This window comes from Dromaius novaehollandiae, chromosome 1 (assembly GCF_036370855.1).
Source record: "Dromaius novaehollandiae isolate bDroNov1 chromosome 1, bDroNov1.hap1, whole genome shotgun sequence".
Classification (NCBI taxonomy): Eukaryota; Metazoa; Chordata; class Aves; order Casuariiformes; family Dromaiidae; genus Dromaius; species Dromaius novaehollandiae.
This window is the reverse complement of record NC_088098.1, coordinates 60,272,051-60,285,389: the sequence shown is the minus strand read 5'-3', so window position 1 is coordinate 60,285,389 and position 13,339 is coordinate 60,272,051.

Below are 13,339 nucleotides of genomic sequence, written 5' to 3'. Positions count from 1 at the left end.
GAATACTTAAGCTAACATTACTTGTATGCCCTTAGCTGACCTTCAGGGAGTGCAGGTATTTATAAGGAATAAATACAGATATTATTCATTGTAAAGTATGTAAATGAGAACACTTTAAACAACATAACTGTATGCTCTCTTGACAGCAGCAACTTTTGCTGAGTAAGCCTGCATGCTCGTGAAAGCTCCTGGAGGGTTCTGTGGGCTTAACTTACCGATGCTGTTTTGTACAGAAGCTGCAAAGTGAATGAAGCATGTTTGGCTCTTTCAAATGAGCCTGCTTGGGAGCCTGCAGGAAAGCTGTTGCTAGCATAGGGCATTTGGCTGATCAGCAGGTAGGTAGGTAGTTATAATTGCTGTGTAACCCCTTCTGGCCAGGAACCTCAATCATTACAGTGGCTGTATGTTGGGGCAAGTAGTCCCGATCCCAGGTCAGGCAGGACTCAAAGCATGCGACGCACTCAGTGATTCTTTTGCTTTGATTTTCTTTCTTTCCTGTGTTGTCCTGACTAATGATACCTTTCAAATCCTGCTTCTCTCCCAGTTTTGATCAGAGGTTGGGCTCTGGTCTTCCTCTTTGCTGTGGCTAGTAAGAACCCGACGGAGCGCCAGATCCCACAGGCTTGCGACCCAGACTGGAGGCAACACTGTCCTAGGATTATTTTTCTTTATGGCCTCTGTTGTCAGATAGAGAGAGGAGAATATGCATATACCAGTAGCCCGTGTTGCCCTACGCTGAATGTAATTAACTTCGGATGCTTTAAAATTCCTTCTTAAATCTGCTCTTATGTCTGTGAACTATTCAAACAGTGTGCATTGATGTACATAGCTGGGGAATTAAAAAGAGTTTCAGAAAATGCTATGTTCCCCATATTTAATACCTTTTACCTGAGTAACTCTGTCTTAAAAAAATATTACTAATTAAGTCTCATGATAATCCTGCTAATTGTTCTGTTAAAGCAGTAAGCATTCCTGTTTTGGTAGTACTACTGGGATTTATAGTCTCTTGAAAGCTCAGAGTTTGGCATGGTGATACATGCCTGCCAGCGATTTGGTCTAATAGCTCATGATTCACTCTTTAGGCACAAAAGAGGTAGCCCTTTTCCCTCCTTTCCCCTTTGCTTTTCTTGCAACTCCCCTACCGCATACACCTGCTGCCTTGAACGGGGTGGGCTTCCTGCCCTACGCGGGGCAGCCCAGGTCTCTGCCTCCCAGGGCGGTTTGCCCATCCTCTCCCTCTGAAGGAAATGCTCTCTGGGAGCAGTGGTGAGCACAGTAGGCAGACAGCAGATAGAAAAGCAGCCCTGGGATCTCTGAGTTTCTTTTGAGGGTAACATCAACTGGCCTCTGCGGGCTTAGTGACCTGCTAAGGGACTGCCTGCAGAGACAGCAGCAGGCTCCTGGCACGTGCCTGTCCTGTGCGCCTGGGGGAAACGGCCCTCTTGCTCTCCCATGAAGTTATGGAGCCTTACTGATGGCCTTACCCATCCCTGCTTGTCTGGTGGCAAATTGATTACTTTCCCAAGTGACACAGTTTATTCAATACCTCTCTCTCTAAATCAGGGCCCTGGAGGCATGATTTGGCTTAGGGCTACTTCCAGCTGCAGGGGAAACACTTAAAACGTGCAGTTTGTGAGCTGACAAATCCACTCTTCTCACTGGAAACCAAACCAAACTGTCTTCTAGATGGAGAATTTCTTGCTGAACCGTGGCCTGTTTCAGGTGTGAAGCTGTCTTGTGGGAGAAGGAGGGATCCAGTGGGCTCTGCAGCCCAACAGGAACGGCTGTGGCAGCTGCGGAGGCTGAGCACGGCATGGTAAAGAAACACAGCGTCTTGTTACCCTGATACAGAGCTGTACTGGGAAAGCATTGCTTCAGATGTTGCTTTTGTTCCTAGAAAACCTGCGTGTCAAACTGTGATTAAGACATTGCTCTAGAAGTGTAACTAAATGCATGCTGAACTTTGATCACACAAGTGTTTGTGTTAATAAGTTAAAACCTGACCTGAGCACTTCGTGGGAACTGAAGACGGCCGCAGGAAGGTTGCCCACTTTTTGGCAGGACACACCTTGTTATACAACATCCCAGTGTTAACAGGCTCCACTGAGTCCAGGTAGCCCCTCTGCCTCTGGTGCTGGAGCTGCTCTCATGGTCGTTGTAGCTCAGGGAGGTGTCGAGGACAGGCACCGAGGCAAGAAGCCCGGAGGTCAGCCACCAACCCACTGTGTAGCTCTGGGCAAGTGTCTTTCCCCTTTGTCTGGCTTTTTGTGTACTAAGATGCAGGTCTCTTGCTTTATCCAGCCTCACAAAGTCCCATCCCAGTGCCTTTGGGAGTGACTGTATTGCTGCTACCACTGCCAGATGTTATTGGGAAGCTCCTGTTCACTCAGTTCAGTGGAAGTGGAAGTATATGCATGGTTACAATGCATGGTTAAAAACTCTGCTGAAGCTCCCCGTGAAATGCAAAACGTAAATGAAGGAAGGGATGCTGTTTAGGTATCCTGGCTTCTAGTCCTTCTTTCACTTTTTTCCAAGTAGGAATTTTAAAGTTGTTTTTCTCTGTGAAAATCTATTTCTGAACAAAGCTTGTTTGGAGACCTCCTTACTGATGGCCACAGGAGCTTTTTTGCCATGATTATTTAGAATTTATTTTAAATATTCCTAATATAACGAAAGACAGGAAGAGCAACTGAACTTTGGATAGAACCTTCCTCTTTCATGTGCAACCCTTAGTATCAGAAATAGTTTTTTCCGGGTCAAAACTGAGAAGTGGTCTCTTCAGTTGTATGTAAGCATCTCCTTCCTTACCACCCCTCTCCCTAGTACGTGCCCTTCAGGCTGGCTCCTTTAGCAGCCTACGCACAGGAGGACTGTGCTCAGTTCTTGGTGCATGTTCCCACACAGTCCCTTGGGCTAGGCGCTCTCAGGGATGAAGAGCCCAGCACCCCATCATGGCAGCAGGAACAGGCAGGCACATGGATTGCATGGCTCCTCAGGAGCGAGTTTCTCCCTCGTGTTTGGACCCTGTCCTTCTTTCTTTACGTATGTCCCATTGGCTGTGTTGTCCAGAAGAGACCCACCTTGCAGTTGTTTTCATTTGTCACCAAGTTGGCTTGTGCTAGCAGTCCCCACCGGGAGATGTATGACAACCAAAGCATGGGCAGGGCAGGGGCCTGTGCGAGCCAGTGTGCAGTGTCTGGGTAAGTGGCAGCTCTCTGGCATCACTCACCTCAGTGAGCCCATGGGCAGGGTATAATGTGGTCCCTCAGCTGGTGGCACACATCCCATGTCCCGGCAGTGCTGCGCCTATGACATCTGTGCACTGAAAAGCACCCTTCATCCCTCCACTGTAACCTGGGCATCATGGGGTAACTGTGCTCTCTGCATGCAGGAACTGGCCGCCTTCTTTTATCTTCCCTGGTCCCTCTAAAATGAGTTTGCTGTGGCTTGAGAGCTGCCTGGCATGTTGCAGCTGGGGGCTGACCTCTCAGGGTGGCTTTGCAATTACAGCTCTGCCCCAAGATGGGAAATCTGGGTCCTGTCACCAGCTCTGCTATAGACTTGGGCAAATCACTGGGGGGGTGGGGGGGGGCATGAAATGCCGCAGCCACAGATGTGACTTCTGCAGGGAGGCTGCAGCCGGTGACAGATGAAGCGGTGCAAGTTTGGCAGAGGTTTCCGTGCTGGCGATCTGACCAGGAGCAATACTGGGGGTCGCTCAGCACGCACCAGATGCTCTGTTACCAGATGTGCCTGACTGGCTGGTCCCCAATGTTGCTGTCACCTTTCCAGGGTAAGGGCAGCCCTCTGCTCTCCTCGGTAGGACAAGGCCATTGGTCCTCACCTTGCAAAGTCACTGCAGGGACAAATTGCTGATGGGAGCTGGAGGCACCCAGGAACGGGGCTGCTGGGTTCCCCGTAGACACAAAGAAACCAGCCCCGGGCTGCACGTGGGTGCTGCTCTGCAGCTGCCTCTGCTCCCAGCCCTGGGGCCAGGGCTGAGGTGCTCAGGGATGTGCTTGGAGAGGCAGCTGGGGATGAGCCCAGGGATGTGCTCAGGGATGTGCTTGGGAATGCACCCACAGATGAGCCCAGGGATGTGCCGTGCGGCGCCGTGAGCCCACCCGCTCCGTGGGCTGCAAAGAGCACGCGCTCCTGTGCCAGACGGGTGCGTACGACTTGGGCAATGGGAGAGGAAGGGCAGCGGACGGAGGCTTTCTGAGCGCGAGGGCTTCCTCTAACAAAGCCATGTCTGTCCTACTCCCAATATTTCTGCTTGTGCAGTTTGGGCCCGGTGCAGTCGAGACGCACAAAAGGCTCCAAACAATAGGGCAGGAGGGAGCACTCCTCACACCCATCTCGGCAAGCGAATTAGCTTTGTTCCTGGCGGCTGCCTCCCTCCTTTACAGGGGCCGTCGCTGCGGTCCTGCGCCGCCGTCCTTTGTTCCTGCACTGCCTGACAGGGGCGAGACAGGCAGGTGAGCGGCGCGCGAGGCAGGGGGCTGGCGACGTGCTGCGGCAGATGCATATTAATAGATTTTCCAGCCTGTCACTGGGTGTTCAGCTTGATTCATGAGACTCCTCAGTCTTTGGGGCTACAGATCTGGCCGGGAGAGAGAGAAAACGTGCCATTGTCTGCGAGACTTGGGGCCCCCCACCGCCTGCCCCAGCTGCCCAGGCACTCTGCACCTCTGCCTGGTGCCCTAACTCCCTTCCCATCCCGGGGTGTCCGTGTTTCCAGGGCAATGCCGGGGGGGTAGCCTGCCAATCCCCGCACACCGCGCGCGCCGCACGTTCCCCAGCAGGCCCGCGTCTGCCCTGCTGCATTACGCTGTGAAGGGCAGCAGCTAGGCGGGAGGCTTTGCAAACATGAGGTCTCAAAGTGCAAAAGCAATTGTACTCCAGTTGCAACGGACTGTGTCCAAGCCGTGTTCCTTGCGCAAATGGAAATGTTTCAACCCTGTGTCTTAGAGGCACAGAGAAATGAAATGCAGAAAAGCCTTTTGGTGCTTTTTTTTCCTTTTTTTTTTTTTAATGACAGTTGTAGACCTTATGGTAAATTTTTACAATTGACTACAATTTTTGAACAAAACAAATACCCAGCTAGTGGACAGAGACTAACCAACCAAAAATCAGCCTTCATCTTGAAAAAAACTGACCCTGCTGTAGAATTTGATAATGCCTATATGGAAAGGATGTATATGATAATACCCAGAAAGGAAAATAAACAGGCTAGAACGTACTTTATCACAATGACAAAGACCCTGATTGTACATGCTGCAGTGCAAATAGGATCGTTTGCATATTGGTCCGACTCTGTCTTCTCTCTTCCCCATCCCCAAACACCAGTGGTGCCCAGGCTCCTCGGGGAGCTGTTTGAGCTGGGGGAACAAATGGGGGGGGGGGAGGGGGAGCCGAAGGAGCATGTGGGAAAAGAGATGAGAGCAGAGAGGGTGCTGCACTCAGGCTTGAAAATAAAAGCACTCTGCAAACGGCAGACCACACCTCTGAGTTTCCTGTGAATCTACGGGAACCACAAGGGCTGCCCCATTGGCAAACAAATCCAGAGATGCCAAGGTATATTTACTCTGCTGCTGAGGTGCTGCTCCCGCTCCCTGCGCAGGTGTGTGCACAGCCCCGGTCTGCTCCCTCAGCCATGTGGAAAATCAGTTTTAAAGCAGAGCTTGTGTATGCCTCTTTTCAGCTGAAGCCTGAGGAGCTAACGTTAGGGTCACCCAGAGCTGACTGGTGTCAAACACTGGCTGTAGGTGAGATGGGTTTCCTGAATGAAATGTTTTACCTGGTGACACATCCAGAAGCCCTAGGAGGAGCTTTCTGAGAAAGCTTACTTGTAGGTCTTTTTTTCTTCTTCTTATAATGAGAATTAGGCAATCACAGCATTTTGATGCAGCTGCCTGTTAGCCTTTTGCTTCATAACACATGGCATTCCTGAAGAGTAAAGCAAGTGATGAGAAATTGGGTTTAGGAGACTTGCATTTCTTTCACTGCTCCATATCCCTTCCTCTGCTGCCCTCAGAGCACATTCTGCCTCCAGTTGTCCTGTAAACTTGTTTCTACTTATAACACTCTGCACATAAAGCACAACTGGGTGTTTTTTGCTCTGATTAAAATCACGCTGTGTAAAAGAAAACACAAATTAGCTATGGCCTTTGGGCTCCTGACTAATTTCCAGTGTTGCTTTCAGCACCACTGAGATTGTGTAACTCCATGTCCTGTGTGCAGTGACATCTCCCTCTCTGTCACAAGCTGGGGCAGCTGAGGCAGATCCCTGTTCAGCTGTTAATGCTTCAATCAGCTTTTATCACTGCGGGAGGAAGAAATGATTTCATCAGCTGAACTGAATGAAGGAACTTGCTGCTTTTTGCTAGGAGGGAATGTTTGATGTGGGGAGGGGTACAAGGAGGAGGATTTTCTGGGTAATTCCAGTCAAATTTCGGTGTTTGTACAATTACCACTCGGCCAAGTCTGTGACGAGCGACAGCAAAGTTAGGGAGTCCCAAAGCTCCAGTGTGGGGAAAGCGGATATTTCAGTACAGGACTGACTAACTTAGCACCTTTACAAGCAGCTGCTTAAGTTTGCCAGTTCTTTTATGTAATGCAGTACAGGATACTTGCCTGCCTTCTGCAAGGATTCAAGCAAGTCTTGTACAATGTTGCATCATTTCAGTGCTCATAACATAAGGAGAAGATCTGAGGCTGCAGCTACCATGTTCAGTTTTGGACAGAAATGTTTAAGTCTCTGCAGCTTCCTCCTAGGACTCGAAACCAAACACTGTCAAGACTCACAAGTGAATGAGTTGAAAGTGACATTGCTGCTTTGAAACAGAGCGTGGGCATGATGTGGGCGAATGTTCCCTGCACTGGGTGTTTTCTAAAGGTCTCTGAAGCATGAGGCATGCCTGAATGACTTGTGTTTTCTTTAAATGATGAGTGGGTGAATCTTGAATCCTTGGGCTGCTTTTATTTTTGTTAGATGTGTGTGGGCTGACAACATGACTCAGTATTTTCTCGGCAGATGCAAAGATCATATTGCCAATTCTGGACGTACTTCGGGCAGTTTCACAGAGAGACGTGGAACACTTTTTATTTCAGAGCTTTGTTTTTTGGCAGTCTTAAACCTCTTCATGTAAAAATAAATAATTAAAAAAAAAGTGCTCTTGCAAAATGCACAAAAACACACCGAAAAATGACTGAAGATGGGGAAACCACACCTACCCCCACACGCTTTCCTGACGATTTATCTGATTATTTTTATGTTATTCTGAAAATGTCAGTTAACGTCTGATTTCTCTTCTGGTTCTTCCTAATCTTGACTGCTGCTAGGTCAACCCTTTGTCTGCTGAGTATGCCATCTCCAGTGTTTGTTTAACCAGTGCTCGCCAGCCGTGCCCTGCCAGGTGAGAGCCGCTGTGCTCTGACTGAGGAGAGAGAGTTCTCCCCCTGCTCCCAAGAGGAAGTGTGTCGGTTAATGCAGACAATACCCAGAAGTGGCAAAGAAGCCCAAGGTAATTTCCCCAGTCCCTCCCCTTCTCCTTTCTGGCAACCCCTTCCCCCCACTTCTTTGTCCTCCCTGGAAAGTTTTCTCCTCTGTATGACAAAGAGGGAGTATGCCATGTGCTTTGGGATATGTGTGAGACCAGATATGGACAGTGGATGTTTTTATCTTGCAATGCTGAGTGCTCTTTTCTCCCCATCTGCTCTTCTCCGCTGTTGTGGAGTGGAGGGCTGGAGGTTAGGTCCTGGACAGCAACAGATTGCTTGCTAAGATTAGGGTTATGATTAGTCTTATCCAGCCTTACCTGTAATCATAGCCCAGAGTCCCAAAGCCACCAGTAAATCACTTTTCCCTGCTGATATCAGCTCTCAGCCCACCATGGGCTTTGCTGAAGTGTGAATGGCTAGAGAGTAACAGATTTGTGAGAGAAGGATGTCATAGGGCCAGAGTTGTCTTTCTTTCCTGGATCCAAGGAAGGTCCAGGAAAAGGTCCAAATACCTTTTCAGCAGGAGCAATGATTTCTTATCCTTTATGGTCACGGGGCCTTCAAGTTAACACTAGGGTTAGGATTGAGATAATCATAGGGTAAGGCTGCAGTCTTATCAACAGACTAGGAAAGAGCCATTAAATGTGTTGGGGGAAAAAAGGGTAGGGCTTGGGGAAAGTGAAGTCCTGAGGGGCTTGGCTCACTGCTCAGTCTTACGAAGTTCAGAAGAGGGTAAGGACAGATGTTGGCATGGGAGATCACCTATGGTTAGTCCTGGAGTGTGCTGGGCCAGCCAGTGGAAGGTTTGGGATGGGGGGGGCTGAGGAGCTCTGCAGGGAATTTCACAGGGCTTGGGGGGTGAAATGTGAGCTTCTGCTAGCACTGGGAATGGCTTGAAAACAGTTTGGTAAGGCCTAGAGTCACTATACTAGGGTTAGGGTTCATTTCAAGCTTGAGTTAGGGTTTGGGGCAGCATGGCTGAACAGAATGGATGTTTGCTAGGAAGAAGGTTTGATCCTGAGAGGAGTAAATGGTCACTGTCTTATGACCAAAGTCAGTATTAGAACTGGGCATAGGGTTAAGATTCAGGAAAAGAAGGGATGTGAAGCTAATCAAGTAGAGGAACCTGCACACGGCTTTGTACTATGAGAAAGACCAATATCAGGTGGCACAGTGTTGGATTTTGGAGAGGCTGGGATTTTTCTAGAGCTCTTAAGGATCAGGCTATTAGGGATAGTCTGGGTTAGTTTTGCAGAACTGAAGAGATTTGTTTGTCTACCCAAAAAATCAAGAGTTGGGATGAGTGTTGATGATGGCATGGGAATATGGCTCCAGGACAGTGTTAATGCCATGGTTACAGATAGGGTTAGGGCATGTTTTTGCACAGTTTTTGCTTGTCTTTTACTGAGGAGCTAGGTATTTTGCTGAAACCCACAAGGCTGACAAAACAGGGATGAAGGCAGATGCCTGCTTATGTGAAGTTACTGGTTGGGTGGAGCTGGTTAGTCTCTGATTACTATAAGTGAAGTTTAAGGTTCAGGAAAGGAGTAGCTGAGGAGCTAGACATGGACTTGTAATCAAACCTCAAGCAGCTGTAGGGAAGGGTCTACTTTGTGCCTCGTGTTGGAAAACTGAAAGTTGAATAGAGTTAGGGCAAACCTAGAACAGGGCTTTTACAATCAAGAGTAGTAGAGGAAAAGGATCACTAAATACTTTTCAGTTTGACAGAAGTGGCTGCACAGCTAGGTTTTAGAAGAAAATGTAAGACCTCTATAGGTAAGATTATGAATTCCATATACCCTGCTTTCTCGATCTCTAACAGTGACTTTAACCATAGAAAAATTCCCAGCTGACAAGAAGCATGTTCAGCTTCTAGTGATGACCTTAGCTAATGTGATCTGTATCTAGCACCAAGGCCCAAACCCTACTACAATCCTGACTCTAACCTGGCCTGTACAAGAGTGAGCCATACTGTTGGTCAGGACCAACAGCTAATTATAAGCCATTTGCACAAGCATGCACAAGCACGTATTGCTGCGTTAGAGGACTGTATGATCTTCCTGTCATTCTAGTTCCTCAGTGCCGAGCCCTAAGCCCTATCCCTGACATTTTCTCTAGCCTCCATTCCCCAACCATGGCAATTATTCACCCAAAACTTCAAGCCAAGTGCATCCGTCATCCTCCAGACCAAATGAAAAGCTGCTCAATCTTGTTAGCACAAGTCTCTTTGAAGCCTTGTCCTAAAATAACAAGAACTGGTACCAGCCCTCATCCTATCTCCACAATCCTCACATTATTCAGGAATAATGGTAGACTTTCAGCCCTTTCCATCCCAAAGACTGATTCCAGCCTTAACCGTGAACTATCATCCAATACTCCCCCCAGCATAACCCAAAGCCTTCTGCCTCCCTGGGTACCAGCACTCACATTTGCCCAATGGTCTTTGCAGGTTCCAGAAGGAAGTCATGCTCTTTAGTCCTTGATGTCCCGATCACTAACCTAACCCTAACGCTGATGCCAGCTTTAATAGACCTGATGCTCTTTGCATACAGGCCCATCTGTCTGTGTGCTAGAGTCATTCACTCCTGCCAGCACCAGCCTTCATGATTGCATCTCTAAGGTCTTTGCTGGAGTCTGGCCAGGGGCTGGGGGCAGCCAGTGGGCACTGCTAGGTATTGAGGCTGAAAGTTGTGTTTGTGAAGGGCTGTGCTAGTCAGGGCATGGTAAGTTTCAGTGGAGTTTGGAGTAGGATGATTTTTTGGGGTCTGGCTAGAAGAATGAATGGTTTACCCAGGCTGTTGAGGGGATGGTAGGTTGGGTGCAAGCTGGAGTGTGGGGGAAGTGGCAGTGTCTATGCATAAGTGAAAGCAGGAAGGCACAGTATTACAGAAGAGAAACAGCAGGTGAAGGATGATTAAAAAAGCCTGCGAATGGCTGATGTATGCCATGACACTGTTCCTTTTATTTTTAAAAAAGCCTCATTGCTCCTGCCTCCTTACATCTCTCTCTCTCACACTGGTTCTTCATTGTTGTCCCCACCCCTTGTCCTCCTGCCTCTCGATCTCCCCAGCTTCTTACTCCTATAGAGCTAATTCTTCAGTCCTCCTTGGCCTCCATGGTGCTGCTGCCTCTCCTGCTTTTGGCAGTCAGTAGTCCAGAGGCCACGCATGAACCCAGCATTGCTGATTACAAAGTGCTTTGCACCCCACACTTCATGTAGGCATGCCTTGCTGGGTTGCTGCAAATAATGAATGTGCTTCCAAAGTGTTCTTGGGATTGGGCTCTAAACAAAGATCATGTGTACTTGCTTCATTTATTTATTTATGCTCAAGGTTGGTTTCAGTTTTGCCCTAAACAAAAAAAGGTATCTCAGTTTTGTTTCTAAACTTCATTTGATGAGACTGTAATATGAATAATATCCCAGTTTCTGGGAAGTATACTTATTAAAAGTGGCTTTGTAATTCTCGTACAGTGTGTAGTCTTTTCCTTTTCTGAACTTTTGCTGTGTTACGTTCAAGTATGGTAACTAGTGTAGTTACACTCAGAAAGAAGCTTGGCAAGAAAAGAGCTGACAGGACAGATCAGATCTAGTTTGAGATGAGGCTGTTTTATCCCACTTTTTTTGCAACAGATAAAGTAAGTATTCCCCACCTGTTTAAAGAATGCCAATAGCAGATTTAATCACTGATGCCTTGTTCAAATTTAAATCACAACAGCAAAAGGCTGCTGTTTGTGGTAGTAGACAGCGTACTTATTAAATGGTGATCTCTCCTTTGTATGGTTAAGGTTGTAACTTCTTTCTTTTCTGAAAAAAAATAAGTTTGCTGCAATAATGAAGGCTGGAAAAGGGAAGGTCCCTACAGAATACAATCATTCTGCTTCATCATTCTTCGTGCTCTCATTTGGCCAATTCTTTTCCATGCAAGCTGAAAACTTCCTCAACAAGTCAAGTAACACTGGACTGAGCCTGAACAAAACTAAGTCTCTCCCCCAAGTAATTGTTACACAACCTCACCCCCATCTCATATGGGAATACCCAACAGTGTGCTTCACCAAGGTGATTAAGAGGTTTGTTGTGTGCAGAGACCTCTTGAAATACGTCTGTTTATTTTTATGGCCACTATGGATAGAGTTACCACTGCAGCTGGTAACCGCAACTTCAGGATAAAATTGATCACGTGACAACTTAGCAAACAGCAGGCTAAAGAGGAAGAAATTGTTCATTTTCAGACCCCTACATGATTATATATAGTGATGCTTTGTTATAGAAACACAAATAACAACTTTAACTTAAAGCTGAACAGTTGTCTATAGCAATATCTGCGATTGTTTCTACAAGAGCTCGCAGGCCCTACCATTAATATGCAACTAGCTCGATGAGCTTTTCAATCAGATTAATAAAGGAAAATACATTTATGACGGTAACTTCATAGTATATATTAACTGCATAAATCCTGAAACCTTCATTTGTTACTTCACTGGTATTTTTACCCCTCTTAAGCTTAACGTCAGCTGTTAGAGGAGCAACGTGTCTGTGGTTACATTATGAGTCGCTGAAGTACTGGGATATATTAGAAAAGGAAGAGTAACGAAACAACTTTTAACAACATCCTGTGACACAACTGCATGTACTTTCTAAATGGGTCAAGCTTTGGGTCTGAGAATCAGATGTTTCTTGAAGATGTCCTGTACATTCCTTATATTCCTCCACTTCACTGTTCATTCAGTTGCAGAGTCTGAGTAAAGGATTTATTTGTTTTACATTTCTTTACTGTCCAATTTGCTGCCAAATCATCATTTAGTGTTGCTGTCTTAAATAAATGTTGACATTAGTTAGCTTCACAATAACAGCCTGGAAGTGAAACATTTACTTCTGAGCTTCCCGTTGCCAAACAAATGTACAGTGTATGATTTTTTTTGTGGCTACTGGTAGTTAATGACAAATTATAATGTTGTATGCATGGTTAGTCTATTATAGTTATGCTTACAGTAGCATGCACTTGAACATATTTCTTGTTTCACTTTTAAATTTGTATAGCTACTATGGAAAACAAGACCCCCATTCCCTAATATGCCATAATCCATTGGTCCTTAAAGCTCTGCCTGTCAGCAGGAAAACAAAAATATTTTAAATTCTACTTCTCTCTTCTCCATGTAACACATCTGTGTTATTTTTGTGTCCTGAAATAAAGGATGATTACATTGATGGGAGCAGCACAGACAGCATACAGAGAGCTTCACAAGAATTAAACCCATTACAAAACTCAACTCAACAGCATGAAAATGTTAGCTGATCTAGACTTTGTATGGTTAAAAAAAAATTTGTAAAATCTAATGTGCCTCTGCCCCAAGATCCCTTCAAGGAAAAGTGATGCTTTATGCCCACTGTAGCTCCATATGGCATTTGGTTTGTGTTCTGGCAATTTGGGGCAAACTTTCTCCAAAACATGTAATAAATAATGCTACTTCACTAACTTTCTATGACATTTGGTTGACTCTTCCACTACTTTCATTGAATACACGTAAGAAATAACAGGTTGCTGCCTATACAGAAGACCTCCTTGATCAGGCAGGCTCCTGCAGGTCCAACAAGCAGCAGACAGACATCCTGCCAGCCGCGGAGCTGAGGGCTGAGCTTGCAGTCCAGGACCAGGTAAGGTAGGACACAGCAAAGCACTCGCGCTCCCAAGACGCCTGCTCTGGTGAAGCCCTGCCAGCTTCTCAGCAGTCCCAGTCCTGCCAGTGGCAGAGGGGTCACCGGGGGGGGGGGGGGGGGGGGAAGAATACTAGTGCTAACATCTCCTCCTTCGGCCCTGCACACCTCGCCTTCCCGTCT